Source organism: Branchiostoma belcheri, unplaced genomic scaffold (assembly GCF_001625305.1).
Source record: "Branchiostoma belcheri isolate BF01 breed outbred unplaced genomic scaffold, Haploidv18h27 scaffold38, whole genome shotgun sequence".
In the NCBI taxonomy this organism is placed as follows: Eukaryota; Metazoa; Chordata; class Leptocardii; order Amphioxiformes; family Branchiostomatidae; genus Branchiostoma; species Branchiostoma belcheri.
Window position 1 is genome coordinate 2,037,381 of NW_017803998.1, and position 15,127 is coordinate 2,052,507.

Genomic DNA, 15,127 nt, shown 5'->3' on the forward strand with positions numbered 1-15,127 from the left:
TCTCGACCTAGTCTCGTGTTCTCGCGAGACTAGGTCACTCCGTGTTCAAGGTGTACAGTCGACACCGAAAATTTGGAGGTATGTAATCTACCTTACAAAAATACAGTCACTGATAGAAGAATTTCTACTAACTGGATAGAGTGGATTTAATAAATAGGTCGACATTACTTTTAGGTAGTAAATAGTTCCATTAGATAGAAGACCTTCTAGCACAGTTGATGAGAATTCAAAACTGAAGTGGTACGCTCATTTCTATTTTTCGAACTTATTATGAAGGATTGTCAAACTTCAAACGCAAACACAAGGAACTGGATTTTGAATAGTGACGGAAGACGCAACAAACTATCCGCTCCTCCAACTACTAGTATTATTTGTTTGCAATCTGCATAAATTGACAAAATGGAAGTGGTTGATATATTGCTTGTTAAAACTCGATTCATAGAGTCGAATATGTCCAACTTTCTATGTCCAACTTTCTTCTGCAATTTCAAAATCTTCTGAATATCATATTTGTTTTACCTCTAGTGAGTTTTTCAGCATGTTAATTTCCTCCACTGACTCGACCCAGACGTTGACGTGCCCCCTGGCGTGCATTCCGTACAGCTTGTACAGGAGGTCCATGACTGGGAGGGGGTTCTCCTGGGCGGAGTACAGCTCCTGCTCCGCGCTCTGTGCAGGGTCGGGCCGGTACCGCTCGTCTACACTTTGTACTGAAAAACAGGGATGCTGTAAGTGACACACGACCATGTTTGTTTGTGTCGCATAACCGGTAAACCGCCTTTAGGCGTAACACACCAGTTTTGTACATGTACGTACATGTACAAGCTGCGTAAGAACGGACTGTAAGGTTTGAACCACTCACACCGGGAAGGTCCGCTATTTTTTTTCGATAAGTGCGGTGGGTTCTTTAACGTGTGTGGGTGTGGCTCTCCCCAAACACGGGACCTCCATTTAACGTCCTATCCGAGAGACGTCCCTCAGCCAAGCTAGATACTCATTTCCACCTGAGTGAAATGAGACTAGTCGTGTAAAGTGCCTCTCCCAAGGGCACAAGATCGGTGACATGGGCAGGATTCGAACCCGCGACCTCTTGGGTGTGAGCCGAACGCGCTATTGACTGCGCCACAAGACCCCACTGTGGTCACCACTACCTCAGCCTCATGACCTCAATAAAAAGCTGCCAGCAGGCGGATTTGATTTGAGTATTTTATGAAGAAAACTCGAAGAAAAAAACTACACACCAAGTAGTGAGAAGAGCGGTGCCTCTACGATGCAGTGTCCCGGATGACAGGCGTCAGCCTTGATCGCCAGGTTGTCCCTGTTGTGGATATTGGTGACGTCACTTTCGTTGTTCCCCAGGTTGAAGGGGACCCAGTGCATGAAGTTGTTGCAGTTTTCGATCTTCGACTCCCAAAGGCTTCCTGTACGAACAAAATGGTTTCCATTAGTTAGTACCGAAATGTTGAGTATTGATGGTTAAGGGCCTGGCCACTGGTCGTATGATCGTCGCACGGTCGCTGGGGATATTCTTGGGAAAGACTTGCTTGTGTCATACAAACGTGCAAAGCCAAACTCAATGGGCGTGTTAAGGAACTTACAGCACTAGTTTTCGGTCCCTGTCGGTGGCCTGATATGTTAACGCTGCTAGAAAATTCTTCATCATAAAAATTGTACGACGAACTATGACCAAAGTGAACCATGACGTTCGTTATCTTCTACTAGCATGAGAATTTGTCTCTGTTAGTAATGTATACCAATATATATTCTGTGTCCCATTGCTGTCTCCTATAGAATTCTAATGACCAATAACGTATCTAGGTATCATATCTAACACGTGGCTTCAGTGATTGGTCAAACGTATAAGGAAGTCTACATCGTCCCCCGTCACTGATTTAAACCTCTAGTTTAGCTACACTATTCGGCCCTTTTTGTGTTACATATTTTAGCTGACCAAGATGGTTTTAAACCTCATTGGGCTGACTGATAAAGGATACACGATACATGTACAAAATATCTGGTATCAGAATTTGATATTTGCAACGTAAGAATTGAATAAAAACGTAAACACACCTTCCATGCAAGTTCCACATGCTCCTGTGCAGCCCTGCAAAGCTGCTCGCAGCCTGTCCTCCAGGTCACCTTCCAAGTACTTCCGGGTCACCATACTCATCACATGAGACACCTGCGTAGGAAAGAAACGTTTTTAAAAAAATCGTTGTTTTTTTATCACGACATGCTTTCCAAACAAAGATATTTTCAAAATCGTAGCTATATAGCTACTTAGAAAGTCTTTCTGAAGAAAAGATTATGTTCAGTGCTGATACTACCGTATTCAGGGGAACTGAGTAGCACATAACAAGATGTAGTTATGGTTAGTTCCGTACTAGACTAGTGTTCAGTACAGCGCGGTTGGAGCGGGTTCTCTTCGGGACTGCGGAAGCTCTTCTCCGCCCAACTTAGCTAGGTTCCCCGGTAGGTTTTGAACGACAGGAGTTCAGTTAGCCCCACCACGATCGCCTAGTCAACTCCCGGTGAACAAAACTCTATCACAGACTTAACACTCCTACTGGGCGGCCTGTTGAGCTGGACGGGGGAAAATGATCAGAGTCCCGAAGACAGCTTGCCCAAACCACGATAACCTGGATACCAGGCTAGTTCCGTACCTAGCATGAAAGCACAGGACGGGATTACTTTGCTAGGGGGGTTAAAGAAGCCATCTACATCAGGGCATACAAACCTTTCCTCAACCGTGACGGGGGGCGGTACCGACTTCCGACGAACTTTGACCCAGTGCTGACGTCACTTGTCCACAGCACTTTGGTCATAAGCTGACGAAGACTGAGCGATTCAGTCGAAAATTTCTCGTTTTTTTAGTTGGAGAACAGTTAAATTTTCTTCATAGTTCCGTACCTCATTTTCCCTATGTACTGTCGTCAGCGAGCAGTGAGCGGTAGAAGAGGAGGGGGTGCACACATCGCTTGCCGTTCTCTTCCTGCGTCTCTTTGCGCTGCTGGGATGTACAAAGTCGGGGGACTGCTGCTGTGGAGGATTGAAGTCCAGACAGGCAGATACTGGGTCATCCGGCTCAATGATGCGGTCCTCTGCAAAGAAAAATACTCATATATAAAGTGTATCACTACAAATGATAGTGTCATATATTGATGAGGTACTGTTTTAATTATACATGAAGGCCTGCAGGGGACTTCCCTCCAAAAGATCTTCGGACACAACAACAACAACAACTGAAGAAGACAACAACAACAACTGTTATTATAACATATGACAATGTAAATATCCTGTTTTCCTAAGTTGAACCGGGACGGGCGATGCTACAGACCTGGCTACATTTTTTGCCCTATTTGCTCAAACTTCCAGAGGGTCACGTATTTTGAGCAATCGTTCCTTAAAGTCGCGTTTTATTAAGCAATCGAGTCCTCGAGTAATCCTGAATGAAGACAAGAGTACTGATCTAAACTTAGGCCACAGCAAGTAAATTTTATGGATGACATCCCCAGCAGACTCCAAATCTAATGCGAGCGGGCCAAAAAAAAAACAAGGCGGGCCGAAAAAAAAGGTTCCTACATTTTAAAATGTTGACTCAATCATTGTACAAATAGTTTTGCTTCAGTGGCAGCATCACATATACACAGCCAACATCACATATCAATGCATCAAAGTAAGAAACATGTCGGAGCCTTTTCTTGTCTCCTCTCTTCATAGCTATCTGCCATCCACCTTCCGGCATGGCAACCGACATCTTTGCCCATTTTCGGCATGGTGACTACTGTCAGAGGGCAACAAAATTTCTTTTTTTTTTTTTCAAAATCAGGCGAAAATTAATGCACGCGCTGATGTCATCCATACAAATTACTTGCCTTTGGCCTTAGGTGAGATAGATACCAATTTTTGTTGCGTACAATGTTATATAACTGTGCATACTTACCCTCCGAGGCGAACACGTACTCGTCCGTTTTGGTGAACCATTCGTCCTCAGTCGTGTCGGCGGGGAGAGCATCCGAGGTCTCCGCCCATAACAACTGCTCGCTCATCATGCCCACAAAGATGGAGTCCGTGTAGAGACCTAACCCTGTGGGCAAAAAGACGCGTAAATAGTACATCATGTTAAAGGCATCCAGTGCAGTTTTTAGGGCTTGGAAACACGATTTTTCAAAGCCAATATTCTAGTCACCTATACTAAGTTGAAACCACACTATCCCAATGTATACTGACCCTCATGGAGCAAAAATACCCAGCATTCTGACGGAAAACGGTTACGGGAAGGGCCCTTGGCTGTTCTGATTTTTAGGGTTCCTCCCATAGAATAAAGGACTCATCCTGGGGCTTGTTTCTCCAGTTTTAAGTACCCAAAGTGTGAAATAATGATTGAAATGTGTAGTATATGTCAATATCATCAAGATCTGGTGAACGCTATGCAGTTAAATACACAAATGTACATCAAATGTAGTCCTGAATATTATAGATAGAATAAGCTCATTGCAAATACATCTTCGAGGACTAATTGCAAGTATAAGTAGCTATACCTATGAAAACGTCGGCCGATTTGAAGAGTTTCCCACACTTTGAAGCGGCGATTGTTGCCAGTCGGGCCGGGTTGTACGTAGCGGTGTCCACGCCGTCCTCGTAGCCGAGCTGCATGGCCCTGCCGGTGTTAAACGTGTTGTATCGGGGGTCGTTGATGCTGTACTCGTTACTCTGGGCAGGGGTCGAACGGTAGCACACCCTCGGGACGATTTTACGGCGTGTCCCTGGAGGAAAAAAAGAAATAGTCACTTAAAGACCTCGTATTTTCGACGATTTACGACGCTCCCCTGGAGGAAAAAAGAAAAATAGTCACTTAAAGACCCCGTAAAGAAACCTACGACAACTTGCAAAGTGCCATCAAAACGGCAATTTCTTGTCTTATATGTGGCTCTATCCAAACTGCTCGACTTGAGCGGTAACGGAGGTTACAGAAATTTTCGGTGACGGAGGTTACAGATCTCTCCAAATACGAGGCTATAATTTCTTCCAACTCATCAGCCAAACGTAGTGTTTTGGTACATTTTTCGTGAAACATAGTAGGTGTTGAAAGTGAAGAAAGCAATGATGAGCTCGAGGTTCGTGGTTTGGCTCATATCTAGTCAAAAAGAGTGGCGACAGCATTTTGTACATCTGAATGAGAACAGGCAATAGTTGAACTTACCGTGGTTGTACTTGTTGTCCCGTGTAGAGATCGCCTGGTAACACTGCACCAGGGTGGGGTCCAGACGGAAGTACCGCTCATCGGGGTCCTTGAAATCACCAATGGTTCCGTCGTCACACAAATGCTTGTCCTCCTAGCATGAAAACAAGTCACAAAGAGACAAGCAGTTGATGAATTGGCGTAGTGGCTATGGTCAGACCTAAGCTGGAGTACGCCTTAGTATTGTTTGGGGACCTGGCAACCTACACACACAGACAGACACAAACATACACACGCAGGCACACACACACACACACACACATGTACATACAGGCACACACGCACACACAGAGTCACACACACACACACACACACGCACACTACACACAAAGGCACGCACACACACACACATAGACACACAGACACACACGCACACACACACACACACTACACACAAAGGCACGCACACACACACACACACACACACACACACAATGACGACATAATATCAATGGCATCATAAAACGTACCCTTCCATTGCTGTCGAACAGGTAGGCCCGGGTGTAGACTTCGCTGACTTCGTACGTGTCCGTGTCCGCGCTGGGGGCGAGAACCGGTACCAGGGCTTCGCTGTCAAACTCGATGTAGTTGGACGAATATCCCTCCTGCTTTTGCACCGCCACGAACAAGTAAGACCCTAAAAATCAGAAGAAAGGGTACATTCTTTTGATAAAAAGGCGCGAAGAGTTGTTGTTATGAGCACGAACTGTGGAAACACGCACAGACAAACGAACATATACCTCGAAAACAATACTTCCATACCTTTGTGTTCGATATAGTCGATGTCGGCACAGATGCAGTACTTCGCTAGGGAGGTGAGGTCGGAAGAGCCGGTGAGCTCGAGCTTGGCTGCCCGCCCCTCGAAGTGCAGACTGCCCTCCGTCTGGTCCCCGTCCTCGGCTCCCGAGTGTGGCTCGTCCCAGGCTTCGGTTATCCTCAACTGGGCTGTAGCGTACATAGAAAGATTGCACCTTAGTTTATGAATTTTGTTCCTTTTTAGATGTATTAAAGCTTCGTAAATTTCATGTGAATTGAAGAGGGTTGAAAAAAACTAGCTTTGTGATACTCCGTGCATGTGATATCTTGTTAGTTACCTTATGACTGATTTTTTTTACCTTCGCCAAGAATAGAAGGGGATTTTAAGGTTACTGTTTGTGAGTGAAATGGTTCTGCATTTATCTCATTTTTGTCTCACATGCTATGCATGGTAATGAATAATTTTGTGGCAGATATCTAATGTTGGTAGAGAACAAAGTAAGAGGATATTGCGGTGTTCAAAAAGCAAACTGATGGGCCATTTTATGCCTCCATGTACAAAAATTCCTACAAGTCTGGTTGAAACACTAACCGTTGAGCTGTGTCCTGACATGTTTGTCCACTCTCAGGAGGGCCGTGTACAGTCGCTTGCTCATCACTCTGTCTGCACATCTGGGAAGTAAAACATTACGTTAGAGTGATCACACACGTATACTGATGTTACATATGCCATTAATAGAAACGTTTCAGTGGAAAAATTAAATGAAAAGTTCTACAAACCAAAGATAATAACAACCAACCAAAAGAACTGTCAACTTTTCTTGATAATTAAGGATTGACTGATTAATTCTTCTGTATATGCACTTGTCTTTGTTTACATGAAGTTAATTTCTACTCTCTTCAAATGCAATGAAAACAACCCTTACTCGTCGCCAAACAAAATCCCATAGACAATCTTACAGACTTACTGTTTATTCGTGAATTGCGTTTTCTGGCTAGACAATTTCTAACTACATAACAAGCTTACGCGTAACTTGAAGAGACATTTAAACATGTTAAATGCAGCTACGCAAACCCCCTGTCACGAATTTGGCCTCCCGAACACTAGCCGAACGTCCCGCGAACAAAGTTAGGTCGTAGCAAAGTCGGCTGGTGTTCAGGGAGGCCGGCTACTATTCTACTGCGCCAACTAAATGTTTCAGAATGTTGAAAACATTCGGGGGTTGGTCGGGAAGTTCGGACATGGTTGGCGGGTATTCGGCTGTAATTCAACAGAACGCCACCCAACCATTGGGAGTAGGGTTTTGCTCGGGGTCCCATTTGACTCAAATTTAACTCAAATTCATGTTGATTCGTATATAAAAGTAGGTATGGACTAAATCTGGTCAGACTGCTCCTGAACGTGAGCCGAACGTAGTATAGTCGGCTGGTGTTCGGGAACAAGGTCGGGGGAAGGTCCCGAATGTGTGCCACAGTAACCCAACCCTTGGATGACGTCCACATCTGCGGTATCAGGTACCCTAACATGCCCAAGTCGTCGTCACCGGTGACAGCAACACTACAAAGGTACTGACTCCCTCACAACAGATCAGTCGCTGTTTGACAAATGGGGTCAAACCAGTGTAAATATTTGTGTTAATCCGATGTAATCTGTTTGGCCTGTTGTGTTCAGGTAAGCGTATCCTGGGGCTAGGGTCTTTGCAATTGGCCTGTGGAGAGTTGGGCCCCAGTAACACATTCACGACCTTCCCCCGAATCCCCAAATTTTTTCTCGAACACCAGCCCACCAGGTTCGGCTTACGTTCGGCCAGACCAGATTTAGGCCACCACGCCTACCTCTCTATATAAATCGCCACTAATTTGAGTTAAATTTGAGTCAGATTACCCCCCCCCCAAAAAAAAACCGCCCCAAACACTGCTGACTTACTCCCGAATGGTTGGCTGGTGTTCTTCTAACTTACAGCCGAATACCGGCCAACCGTGGCCGACAACCTCCAGACCAACCCCCGAAAGTTTTAGATATTTGGAAACATTCGGTTTGCAGAGTGGAATAGTAGCCGAATTCACTGCTCACCAGCCAACCCATCCGACGTCCTCCCAACCATGGTTGTGGGGCATTCGGCTAGTGTTCGGGAGGCCAAATTCGTAAATGAGTGACAGAGGCTTTAGCGACCATGCAGCGACGGAAATTAAATTTGTGTGACACTTGATTTCATAAGTGGCCCCCCAAAAAACTCACAACACGTTTGAGGACATTTTAGCCACGCATGCGCACTTTCTCACCTCTGTGCCGGGGTGAACCCTGCCGGATGTGACGCACACGGGTTGCATGACGTCCCTTCCGCTCCACACCAACTCGAGGAGCTTTCTTCATCCGCGAACGAGATATGGCTAGCCGGGTACTGAACCAGCCTGCGAATGAAGGAATTATAAATTACAAAAGATGATGATACAATATACACATCTGTATCTATGTCTGTATATAGCCGGTATAACCTTTATGCTCCCACCAACACAGAGGACAACACAGTACTCATTTTTACCTGAACGAAGTGAGGAAAGTCGTGTACAGTGCTTTTCCCAAGGCACAAGATCGGTGGCTTTCATTGGCAGGGTTCGAACCCGGGACCTCTTGGTTTCAAGTCGAACACTTCACCGGCAATACGCCTCACGACCCCACTAGATTTTGTACGTGGCATGCAGAACCACGAATACCTCAAGTTTGCGGTTGTACGACGATCGTACGACAATCTCACGACGAATGTGATCGTGAACTAGAAACTAGATTTTGTACGTGGCATGCAGAACCACGAATACCCACAGTTTGCGGTTGTACGACGACCGTGCGACAATCTCACGACGAATGTGATCGTGGCCAGACTTTTGGGCAAGTCTTACCGTTTGAAGTCCTCGCTGTCCCGTGTGATCGCGACGTCTATCTCCCCGACCTCGGCCACAGCGCTAGTGGCAGTGGACGGGTACTTGTCACCATTGGAGCTCAGGACAGTGTCCTCCTCACATGTCGGGGTCGTAGCCAGGTCTGAAGAAAACAAAGAAAAGAAAATTTCATTCAAAGCTATATATTATCATCTCTTGTCTTTTGTGTTACTGATACAGTATGATTTACAAGCACAGATCGACCTACGTCTATACAGACTATACAGGCTAGCCTGTGGTACACGATCTCTGGTTGTCCGATTGGGGCTTAAACCGTGGAAGGGCTGCTGAAAGCGTGATCAAACCAGTGCCCTTAAGTGTACACAATACTCACACAAAAGCTCACACAAAGGTATGATCGGTTCCCATAGCCGTCGAATAAACCATCGAGTGAGCGAAGCGAATCGCAGAGGATGATAAAAAAAAGAAGAAAAGAAATGTAGAACATGGAAACACACGTACATGAACAGGCAACGTACATGTACTAATACATATATGTGTGGTATTTACCAAGCCGTTCCTGAACTGTACCCAATCTTACCGTATGCAGCGTCTAGATAAGTCCACCAGCCCGACTCGAACCCTAATTCTGATCCGTCATCAGGGCGCATCTGTATCAGTACCTTGTCTCCCGTAACCGTAATTCCGATGTTTCTCTGGACGTCCTGTTAGATGGTACAGATTTATACAAGTCAACATTTATTGCAAACACACTGATGCAATATATGACATATCACTATATGGCCTCATTCATTCAATATCACCTGACAATGTTAAAGGTTATCTAATTTCCTGAACTCAATTTCCTGCTACATGCATGTCTGCTGCCTTATAGCGTACTTAACTATATATAGGAAATTGCATTGACAGAATCCGCGAAAAATTCGCAAAAAAAAATATATTTCACGGAGGTATAATATCTTTAATTTATGGTTTTACTGTGGTATTCCATTCAAAATGTCATTTTTCTCACCTCAAACACGGGAACACACTGTTGAATGGCGACCCTGACGATGTCGTTGACCGTCCCAGCTGTGTCGTTACCGGTGAACCGCACCACCGCCGACTCTCCTGTAGTCAGGGCATCCGAGGAAGGTGAGTCGGCTGCAGTTCTGTATCCTTCCGCGATCTCAATCTAAGATGTGAAAATCAACGCTAAATAACATTTTCTTTTCTTTTTCAACAGATTTTAAAACATGCCAATGACCAATATGATTGTGAATGATATTACATATAACACGATCTTCCCTTAAAGTTTACTTGTATTTTGATTGATAAATTGACTGATGATAAATTAAACAAATACATAAGGATTGTATACGGTTGATGTTAACACATGTTTAGTATGATGATGAGACAATATTTGAAGAAGGTAAAAATCAACAAAACTCTGGATGCTATTCATACAAATGTCTCCGCTTCTTAGGCGTCTCCAAAAACCAATTAAGATTCAACACCATAGAAATGACAACCGTTTTGACCTTGGACAAATTGACTTTATCACAATCATTTGTTCTCCACGTTGCTGTTCAACACACATATTGGTTAATACATTTGTACTCTTTCAGTGACAATGGCTCGGTCACATTTATAGTAGGTCGTTGTACGCCAAAGATACAAGACGTACTTTTGCAAGATACAGACATGACTATCGTACGGCATAAATAACTTAGCCCTAAGCCATAAACAATTTTACGGGCTCGTACCGGCTTGTCCTCGCCGCTGAGCGCGGTGCTGGTGTTCTGCAGACAGGCGATGAAGGTGGGGTTCGCCCGGAAGTACCGCTGTGTGGGAGACTTCCACCGGGACACGGGCACGTACACAGACAGACTCACGCTATCCAGGCCCTGGACATCAATCATAATGATAATAATAAATATCCTTTATTGTACTTCCATGGCCTGGTTAGGCCAAGTACAGGCATAAACTAAATACAAAAGTTGTAGTACGAGTATAACGTATTTGTACATACGTTGACAGGACTTCTATTACTTATCTAAAACAAAAGATTCTAAAACTACTGTCATATAGGTTCTGTTTATTCTCTTCTCATCTCTGTAAGAATGGAGAATAACTTCCTACCATATGATTTGTACACGTAATGTATTGTTGATTCCTGATCATAAAGTGTTACGCGATAAAAGTATAGACTTGTTTCCAAACGCCTACACAATATGTGCGGCTACTGTGTGCTAAGATTGCTACAACTTTCATAGAAAGTTAGTCCTATACCTTACCACTTGAGGCCGCCTCCCGAATGTACCCAATGTTATTTTTGTTATACCTCATAGAAGTTTCAAAACACAACTCCAGAGAGTCTTTCCCCCTCTTACAGATGTGTAGTACTTTATTAACCTTTAGCACACTGAGGTAGCCGTTTGGCTACCAATTCTCTGTCGGTTGCGGGGTTTTGCAGCATGGAGAAGGTTAACTCACCTCTGAGTCGAACAGCAGAGCTGTAGTGTTGACAGACGAGGTATATCCGTCTGGTTCATCCTCCACGGAATTCAGCGTTTCTCCGCTTGGAAAGGTCACAGATTCTAGAGAGCAAAATAACAATATTACATAAGACTATGAAAGACAAATACTACGTACAAAATCTGCAAGCAATTGGATCAAATATTAATGAATTCTTTAAAAATTCACACATACTGTAGGCATTTGTATATGTGCTAGATGTATGCAAATATGTATTAATATTCAACGCAAGCTAATTGTGTAGCAGATATTTTAGTTAAAGAATTCAGTATAAATACTTCAAAGCAAATACAACCCGTGTCATGTCAACTGATTGTTTTCTGCTTTATGTGTGCAAGTACATTTATCAATCACTTTCTCGCATACTGTGAAGATATTTGTACGTTAAACTCATATAACATAAAGCTATTAAACCCAGTTGAGAAGAGAATACAAGTATAGTATATCACTATGGGACAAACCATGTAAAGTACGTTTTGAAATATGTTGCAATTTTTCATCAAAACTGCACACAGAAAATTGTATGAAAATGTTCGAGATATTTTACTAAAAAAACAATGCCAAGACTATTGCAAAAATACTTGGCGTATGGATGTCAAAAATGGTACACCATAACAAACATATATAGTATGATAAGTAAAAGTATCTATAGGGACTGAAGTTATGATAAACAATACAGTTTAGGATGCCTATTTTGCACCCAATACAATACATGAATATGGAAAACAGTGCTACTTTCTATGGTTAAGTTTAACTTCTTAGAGAAGTAAGCCTTCACTTAAAGTGACGCCATTTTAGTTCTTCTAGCTACCTCAGTGTTGACCAGCAGATATAGCATTACTTACCGCCAGCACATAGGTGTAACAAGGCCGCCAATAGTACCAACACACTCCGGGACATTTTTCTGATCTCCTTCGGCCTTCAGCGATAGAAAAGCCCGTTCAGAAGAAACCAGGCGCTCGCACAGTCAAACCCCGCAAAATTCTCCGCAAAGAAACGCCGAGGCCGCCTCGCGAAGGCGCTAGTTTTAACGCTAGTACTTTGCCAAGACGAGTCCCTGTGTTCAGGCCCTACTGAGGGCCTTTCTCGCTGTGCCAGTGCAAGGGAAAAGTCAACAAAGCAACACAATACAGACTGGGCGCAGCGCTATTGGACCGGTGTATGGTTACATTGCGGTAAGGTATTCGGTCAGCCTGGCGTGTTTTACGACATTCTGACGATTTGCGACACTATTTCTGTAGTTTGATTAAAAAAACACATTAGACATTTAAAAGTTTATATATATCATGTCAGCGAAACGAATTTCTGAGCAATAATTCATAAAATACAGTTTACAGAATTACGAATTCAAAATATCAAGAATGAAAATGTCACAATGTGAAGTTTCTTTGAAATTTCTGACGAACAATATTATTTTTGATATTTTCGGACGGTAAAACTAGGTTGGACATGAATTGAGCAAGAAATTTTTTACTTAGTGTATATTGGAAACACTGTTCACAAAGTTCCCTTGTCTTTCTAAAGAAAATATCTGATACACAAAAAGAGGAGGACGAAAATAGTTCCGTGGAAAATTCAGAACTTCTTGTCTCTCACACTCTCTGTTGGACCTAGAAAAAAGAAGTACGGTTCACTGAATCGGCGGCTGAAGAATGACCTACCATTTAACGCTAAACGCAAAGTCTGTTCCGCCAAACGCACCAATAAACGCGAAGAAGAGATAGCTCCTGTTGTATCTTGTTGCTACGCAACTGTGACGCCAACAAATTTGTCTTACTCATCGTACCAAGCATTGCGCACAGGTTGATACACATCTAACATCATTTCATAAATACTTCTTGATATTTTCTAAAATTTCTTTTATCGGCAAATACTAAACTTTGATACTTTTGTACCACGAATGTGTATAGATTTATAAAGACTTTAAATGATGTATCTTTGTTATACATTTTCCTGACCCTTACCTCTTCCCTTATGACCTCAATGAAAAGTGACCTGCAGGCCGATTTGACCTTCCCATGAATAAACAAATAATAATGAATAAAGAATAGGCAAACAAAATCCCTTCCTTTCGCTAAATTCTCAATTTCTAAGATACAATTAATGTATAATTATATAATACACTTAAAATGTGCGACGTGAATGGCTATAGCGCTAAAATCACCACCTTATCTTTGAAATTAGAACATCTTTGTACCACAATCAAGATTTTAAAAGCATCGTAACATCACTATATCATACTATTACTCTAAATCGTAGCTGCAAAAACCACGATTATGATCATTCATCACTTCCTTTTATTTCTTATCATTATTTTTTTTTTACTTTCCTGATAATTTACTCAAATGTATGATTCTGACCGTTACTATTAGTTATGAAACTTCAGCAAGAATAAAAGAGTGGCACTTCATGCATATAATCCCCGAGAAGAAAGTATGCACACGTCTGTGTTAAGACGGTAAGGATAATGTAGATACAAGTATTAGGGACTTGTAGAAGAACGCTCGAGTAGCACTGAATGCAGGTATTGTTTACTGTACTGCGGTGGTCCTTTCGGTGGTTTTAGGTTATCCTACAGCCAATGCGGACGGTTCAGTTCACTAAGACAACATCCTTCCCATCAATCTAGTTGTATTTATAGACCTAACTTGAAAGGGGCTTAGGGTAAATTTTCAGCACTATTGTTGTTATTGTAGGGGATATGTGTACAGGTCAACACTGACAAGCTAGGCAAACAGGTAGCCTGGCTAGGCAGGCGTTTTAGGAGAAAGAGCGACAAAACGCTTATTTTTAAGATCCACACTGAAAGAGTCTTGCTAAAAATGTAAGCAAGCTGCAATTGGTTCATGTAAACTCGTGTCTACTTGTCAGAAATTAATAAGAATTCTAAAAAAAACGTTCATTTTGCCAGTTTTATGAATATCGAATACAAACAGGACTTCAAACAAGTTTCTAAACGATATAGTCGCTAGTTTTGCTATAGTGGAGCCAACATTTAGCTCTCAAATGTTGAAACTGACTGTTGCTACATCATTTGCACACAGAAATGATCAGATAAACTTATAATGTGTGTGATTTCTGAAATACTTGCTTTGCTGCGTCATATAGCTCTTCACGTGTATCACGTGTATCAACTACGCCACCTAGCGAGGTGTGAAGCTAATGCATTTTCATCCCGGGGAAAGCTGCATCTCTTTTGTAGTGTTGCAGTCATGCGGGAAATAGTGGGATATATGATGCACTCTGCCCATAATGGCTCTTTCATACGAAGAAACAACAGGAGAGGGCACGAGAAGGCGTTTTTTCTAAGACGATCTCTCAAACGTGCCAAGATAAGCAGGCAACAAAAGTGTTGAGTGGCCTGACGTCGTTAATCACTAGTTGAATAGTCCAATGACATATGGAGGTATAAGTTCTGGCTCGCCATCAGTCATCTGTATTCGTCAGCGATTTTCTTTCTCAGCTAGGGCCACACCAATTTAATTTCTTCGTTAACGAATTCGCCTGCTTAATTTTTTATCTGATTTGCAAAAAAAATCAGAATCAACTGCAAAATGCTCATATTTTGCCCTGAACAGTTGAAAAAAGGCCTTTTCTTCCTATTTGTTACATTTATTCCATCTTTTAATGCAGTGGTATCATTAAAAGTTCAAAATTCATTGTTTGAATTTTGAACCAGCCTGGTGTGTTGACTTCATGTCTCCTATTGTACCA

The 15,127-nt window shown here is 42.7% G+C and overlaps 1 pseudogene; it reads right to left on the bottom strand.

The window, feature by feature from the left end:
• Positions 1-11,777, bottom strand: part of LOC109476489 — a 13,420-nt pseudogene extending 1,643 nt beyond the window's left edge.
• Between the last annotated feature and the right edge of the window lie 3,350 nt (positions 11,778-15,127).